This window comes from Triticum urartu, chromosome 7, assembly GCF_003073215.2.
Source record: "Triticum urartu cultivar G1812 chromosome 7, Tu2.1, whole genome shotgun sequence".
Lineage (NCBI taxonomy): Eukaryota > Viridiplantae > Streptophyta > Magnoliopsida > Poales > Poaceae > Triticum > Triticum urartu.
Window position 1 is genome coordinate 622,270,343 of NC_053028.1, and position 7,181 is coordinate 622,277,523.

Below are 7,181 nucleotides of genomic sequence, written 5' to 3' on the forward strand. Positions count from 1 at the left end.
AAAACTGTAAATCTCTCACCGATGAACCTAAAAACTGATACCACTTAATATGAACTGGGGTCCGATCTTTCGATAAGAGAGAGAGATAACTATGATTTTGGGTGGGACTTGACCCTCACGATCCGGCTACCAACCGTACACGACTGATATCCATGGCAATCGCTGAACCAACTCCATAGTGTTATCAATCGAGCCAACGGCGCGATCGACCTATTCACGAAGAATTTTTCCTGCAAGCAAATCAAAGAACATGCAAGAAAATAATAGCCAAGCAATCTCAAAATTACGAACATGCTAAATGGGATTAATCTCATAAGATAGGGTTTCGATAGGATGTCTTGACGGCCGCACTAGCCGCTACGAGCGAAGACAAATAAAAGTAACAATATAGCTAAACTTCTCTAAACAAAACCGAAGTCTAAACTCTAAAAGTTGTTGTGTATTTATTATGGACAACTGCCGCCGTAGATGTTGGTTTCCATGTAGATTACGTGGTCCGGCGTCCAGCTGTAACTAGCGAGCATGCATGGCCTGGCGAGAAGTCCACTCTTGACGTCGAGAAGCACTTGGCGCAGCCCAAGTCCCATGGCCCACGTTTCCCATCCTTGGGCAATGGTGCCAAGGCCAAATCCATTGGCCCCTGTGTACGTGACATGCATGGTTCGGTGAAACACATGCATGTATTGAACTTAAGGTAAAATAGTCTTCATCTTCAATCTCTATGCAACTCTCTCCCATTGATTGTTGATCATTTTATTCATGAGTACAAGTAAATTAAAATATGAGTGTAACATCATATTCTTATCAGTTAGACCATGCGTACAAAGAAGCGATAGTACCTGGCTATCTATTCATCGCACACGCGTTGTAGTCATAGGTCCAAGTGTAGGAGTTGCATGTATAGCCATTACAGATGAGCACATCATTGAGTTAATTTCTCTACATCATGTCATCTTGCTTAAGGCGTTGCTCCGCTCTTTATGAACTTAATACTCTAGATGCATACTGGATATCGGCCAATGTGTGGAGTAATAGTAGTGGATGCAGAATCGTTTCGGTCTACTTGACACAGACGTGATGCATATATCCATGATCATTGCCTTAGATATCTTCATAACTTGCGCTTTCCTATCAATTGCTCGGCAGTAATTTGTTCACCCACTGTAATAGTTTTTATCTTGAGGGAAGCCTTTAGTCAAACCTATGGCCCCAGGTCTATTTTCCATCATATAACTTTTCGATCTACAATCTTAGTTTCCTATTTACTTTCTTTGCAATATTTACTTTCTGTTTCATAAACTAGAAATACCAAAAATATTACTTTACCGTTTATCCATTTATATCAAATCTCACTTTGCAAATAACTGTGAAGGGATTGACAACCCCTTTATCGCGTTGGATGCAAGTTGGTGTTTGTTTGTGCAGGTATTCGGTGGCTTGTTGCGTTGTCTTCTACTGGATTGACACATTGGTTCTCAAAAGTTGAGGGAAATACTTACTCTACTTTGCATCACCATTTCCTCTTCAAGGGAAAAACCAACGCAAGCTAAGGAGGTAGCAGGAAGAATTTCTGGCGCCATTGCCGGGGATATCTACGCCAAGCTGAGACATACCAAGTACCCATCATAAACTATCATCCCTCACCTTACATTATTCGCCATTCGCCTCTCGTTTTCCTCTCCCCCACTTCTAAAACGATTCTCGAAAAGATTCGTCTTTTCTTCGCCCCTCTTCCGTTCATCTTCTTCGCTTGCTCTTTTGTGTGCTTGGGTGTTGGATTTCTTACTTTGTCACGATGGCTCAAGATAATACCAAATTGCGTGACTTTTCCAATACCAATAACAATGATTTAATTAGTACTCTGATTGCTCCCGCTACTATATGCGGAATCTTGTGAAATTAATACCGCTCTGCCGAATCTTGTTATGAAAGATTAATTTTCCGGCCTTCCCAATGAAGATGCCGCATCCCATCTTAATAATTTCATTGATTTGTGTGATATGCAAAAGAAAAAAGACGTGGATAATGATATTGTTAAATTGAAGCTATTTCCGTTCTCGCTTAGGGATTGCGCTAAAACTTGGTTTTCATCTTTGCCTAAAAATAGTATTGATTCATGGAACAAGTGTAAAGATGCTTTTATTTCCAAGTATTTTCCTCCCGCTAAAATCATCTCCCTTAGGAACGATATTATGAATTTTAAGAAACTTGATCATGAACATGTTGCACAATCTTGGGAGAGGATAAAATTAATGATTATAAATTGCCCTACTCGTGGTTTGAATTTGTGGATGATTATATAATTTTTTTATGCCGGATTGAATTTTGCTTCTATAAATCTTTTAGATTCGGCCACGCGAGGTACTTTTATGGAAATTACTTTAGGATAAGCTACTAAACTCCTAGATAATATTATGGTTAATTATTCTCAATGGCATACCGAAAGATCTTCCACTAGTAAAAAGGTGCAGGCGATTGAAGAGATTAATGTTTTGAGTGGAAAGATGGATGAGCTTATGAAATTATTTGCTAGAAAGAGTGCTCCTATTGATCCTAATGATATGCCTTTGTCTACTTTGATTTAAAACAATAATGAATCTATGGATGTGAATTTTGTTGGTAGGAACAATTTTGGTAATAACGCGTATAGAGGTAATTTTAATCCTAGGCCGTTTCCTAGTAATTCCTACAACAATTCCTATGGAAATTATAATAAGATGCCCTCTGAATTTGAGAATAGTGTTAAAGAATTTATAAGTGAGCAAAAGAATTTCAATGTTTTGATTGAAGAAAAATTGCTTAAGATTGATGATTTGGCTAGGAACGTGGATAGAATTTCTCTTGATGTTGATTCTTTGAAACTTAGATCTATTTCACCTAAGTATGATATCAATGAGTCTCTCAAAGCCATGAGAATTTCCATTGATGAGTGCAAAGAAAGAACCGCTAAGATGCGTGCTAAAAAAGATTGGTTTATGCAGACTAAGGCATAGCCTAGTGGTGGGAAGGGGCTGATGCCTTCCCACCCACCCAGGTTCAAGGCATGGTACTTGCAATTTGGGTTTGTTGCACCAATCATACTGTAGGGGGTTCCCTTACAATCTTTCTATCAAAAAAAGATTGGTTTATAAAAGCGTGTTCTTCTAGTTTCCGTGAAAACAATGATGAAGATCTTAAAGTGATTGATGTGACTCCTATTGAATCTTTGTTTTCCAATGTAAATCTTGATAAAGATGGGACTGGAGATGAGTCAAATTTAGTTAGAAGGCGTCCCAATGATTCGGAGTTTTTAAATCTTGATGCAAAAAATTGATAAAGTGGGATTGGAGAGGTCAAAACTTTAAGTAGCAATGAACCCACTGAGGGAATCCTGGATTAAGGGGTCCTCGGGCGTCCGAACTGTTGGACATGGGTCGGACTAATGAGCTATGAAGATACAAGATAGAAGACTCTCTCCTATGTCCGGATGGGACTCTCCTTGGCGTGGATGGCAAGCCTAGCGTGCAGATATGAAGATTCCTTTCTCTGTAACCGACTTTGTACAACCCTAGTCACCTCCGGTGTCTATATAAACCGGAGGGTTTAGTCCATAGAGGCATCATAATCATACAGGCTAGACTTCTAGGGTTTTAGCCATTAAGATCTCGTGGTAGATCAACTCTTGTAAACCCCATACTCATCAATATCAATCAAGTAGGACGTAGGGTATTACCTCCATCAAGAGGGCCCGAACCTGGGTAAAACTTCGTGTCCCTTGTCTCCTGTTACCATCAACCTTAGACGCACAGTTCGGGACCCCCTACCCGAGATCCGCCGGTTTTGACACCGACATTGGTGCTTTCATTGATAGTTCCACTGTGTCGCCGCAGAAGGGTCGATGACTCCATCCATCATCTGCAACGATGCTGCCCTAGGGGAGGTTTTTTTCCCCGGCCAGATCTTCGTATTCGGCGGCTTCGCACTGCAGGCCAACTCGCTTGGCCATCTGGAGCAGACCGACAGCTACGCCCCAGGTCACCAGATTAGCTTTGGAAACCTGGATTATGTCACTGATATCAGAGGAGACTTGATCTTCCAAGGATTCACGACCCCAACCTCCACTCTGGCCTTAGAGCCGGAGCGCCTTGTCAGGACCGAAGACGGGATTTTTAAACCCGCCAGACTATCTGTGGCCACTAGGCCCAGTACAGGAGAGCCGGAGGAAGAAGCGTTGGCGGTAACCATCACAAAGCCGGACCCTTCCCTGGATACCGGCTCCAAACTCTCGGAGTCAGCATCGTGTGAGCTCGGCCAAGGAATTCCCTTCCCGCCATACTCCACGGATTCTTTTCTCCCTCAACAAACCTCGCCTTTAACCGAGGCTCTGGACTTGATGCGATCCCTCGTGATTACGGAGGAGCAACGTCCGAACTACGCCCATCCCGGACTAGGGGCTGAGAGCGGGGAATTTTACATCCCACCCACCACCCACTTCATCACCACAGTTGAGGACTTAACTGACATGCTCGATTACGGCTCCGAAGACATCGGCAGTATAGATGACGATGCCGGAGAGGAGCAAGCCGAAACCCATCGTTCACCGGACGCTGGACGGCCACCTCTTCGTATGACGTGTACATGGTGGATACACCCAAGAAAGGTGACAGCGATAATGATGAAAATCCAGTAGAGGATAAACCTCCCGAGATTCAACCAAAACACCAACGGCGCCGCTCTAAATCATGCCGCAGCAAAGATAGCAATACCGGCACGAGAGACAACAATACTCCAGACGATGCCGAAGACCAAGAAAACCCCGTCGAGCAAAACTCTGAACAAGACGATCGGGAGGATGGGCAAGTAAGCCCTGATGAACAGGCTGCAAACGAAGACTCGGAGGACAGCAATTACCTTCCACCATCCGAGGATGAGGTGAGCCTGGGCGACGAAGCCTTTATCGTGCCCGAGGAACCTCTCGAGCAGGAACATTTTAAGCAACGGCTAATAGCCACTGCAAGGAGCCTGAAAAAGAAGCAGCAAAACCTTCAAGCTGATCAAGATCTGCTCAACGATAGATGGACTGATGTCCTGGCAGCAGAGGAATACGGCCTCAAGCGCCCAACCAAAAGTTACCCGAAGCGTAAACTGCTACCTCAATTCGATGATGAGGCACTTGAGCCCATACCATCAGCACGTAATGCGGCTGATCGACCACCACTTGGCCGGGACAAAACAGCAACTCAAGCCGAACACCAGCCCGTCCTACCTCGCCGTAAAGGGCAGAGATAAAATAGCTCAGGGATGCACGTATGACCTGCGGCAGGACCTGAAGAAAAAAGCAGGTCCGGCCAGATCGATCTACGGTTCGAGGGGGCGTGCCCCGACGCGCGACTACGGCTATCAAGCCGAACATGGCAAACACAATCACGTCCGGGCCGAAAACCATAGACGGACTCCATCCGAACTACGTCAAGATCTGGCCCGATATAGAGGCGCTGCACACCCCGTCTACTTCACTGATGAAGTAACGGAACATGAATTCCCAGAAGGGTTCAAACCCATGAATATCGAATCATATGATGGAACCAGAGATCCCGCGGTATGGATTGAAGACTTTATTCTCCATATTCATATGGCCTGCGTCGATGATCTTCACGCCATCAAATACCTTCCCCTATAACTCAAGGGACCAGCCCGGCAATAGCTGAACAACCTGCCTGAAAACTCTATTGGCAGCTGGGAAGACCTAGAAGACGCCTTCCACGACAACTTCCAAGGCACGTACGTCAGACCTTCAGATGCTGATGACCTAAGTCACATAGTCCAATAGCCCGGAGAGTCAGCGAGAAAATTTTGGACTAGGTTCTTAACTAAAAGAACCAAATCGTCGACTGTACGTATGCCGAAGCCCTAGCGGCCCTGAAACACAGCATCCGCGACGAATGGCTCGCCCGACACCTCGGCCAAGAAAAGCCGAAGTCCATGGCGGCCCTCACGGCACTCATGACCTGCTTTTGCGCGGGGGAAGATAGCTGGTAGCCCGCAGCAATAACAATGCAAGCGAACCTGGCACCTCGGAAACTAGAAATAGCAACGGCAAGCCTCGACGCAACAGGCACAAGCTTCGAAACAATGGTGACAATACTGATGACACGATGGTCAACGCTGGATTCAGTGGCTCTAAGTCCGGTCAACGGAAGAAGCCATATAAAAGGAATAATTAGGGCCCTTCCTGCCTGGACCGCATACTCGATCGTCCATGTCAGATCCATGGCACCCCTAATAAACCAGCCAATCATACCCACCGGAGTTGTTGGGTCTTCAAACAGGCCGACAAGTTAAATGCCGAAGACAAGGAGAAGGGGTTGCAAAGTGAGAATGATGACGAGGAGCCCCATCCACCGAACACAGGGGGGCAGAAGAAGTTTCCCCCTCAGGTCAAAACGGTGAACATGATATACGCTACCCATATCCCTAAGAGGGAGCGCAAACACGCGCTTAGGGACGTCTATGCAATAGAGCCAGTCACCCCAAAAGTCAACCCATGGTCGTTGATGACCCACAAGTATAGGGGATCTATCGTAGTCCTTTCGATAAGTAAGAGTGTCGAACCCAACGAGGAGCAGAAGGAAATGATTAGCGGTTTTCAGCAAGGTATTCTCTGCAAGTACTGAAATAAGTGGTAACAGATAGTTTTGTGATAAGATAATTTGTAACGAGCAACAAGTAACAAAAGTAAATAAAGTGCAGAAAGGTGGCCCAATCCTTTTTGTAGCAAAGGACAAGCCTGGACAAACTCTTATATAAGGAAAAGCGCTCCCGAGGACACATGGGAATATCGTCAAGCTAATTTTCATCACGTTCATATGATTCGCGTTCGGTACTTTGATAATTTGACATGTGGGTGGGCCGGTGCTTGGGTGCTGTTCTTACTTGAACAAGCATCCCACTTATGATTAACCTCTCTTGCAAGCATCCACAACTACAACAGAAGTATTAAGGTAAACCTAAGCATAGCATGAAACATATGGATCCAAATCAGCCCCTTACAAAGCAACGCATAAACTAGGGTTTAAGCTTCTGTCACTCTAGCAACCCATCATCTACTTATTACTTCCCAATGCCTTCCTCTAGGCCCAAATAATGGTGAAGTGTTATGTAGTCGACGTTCACATAACACCACTAGAGGCTAGACAACATAC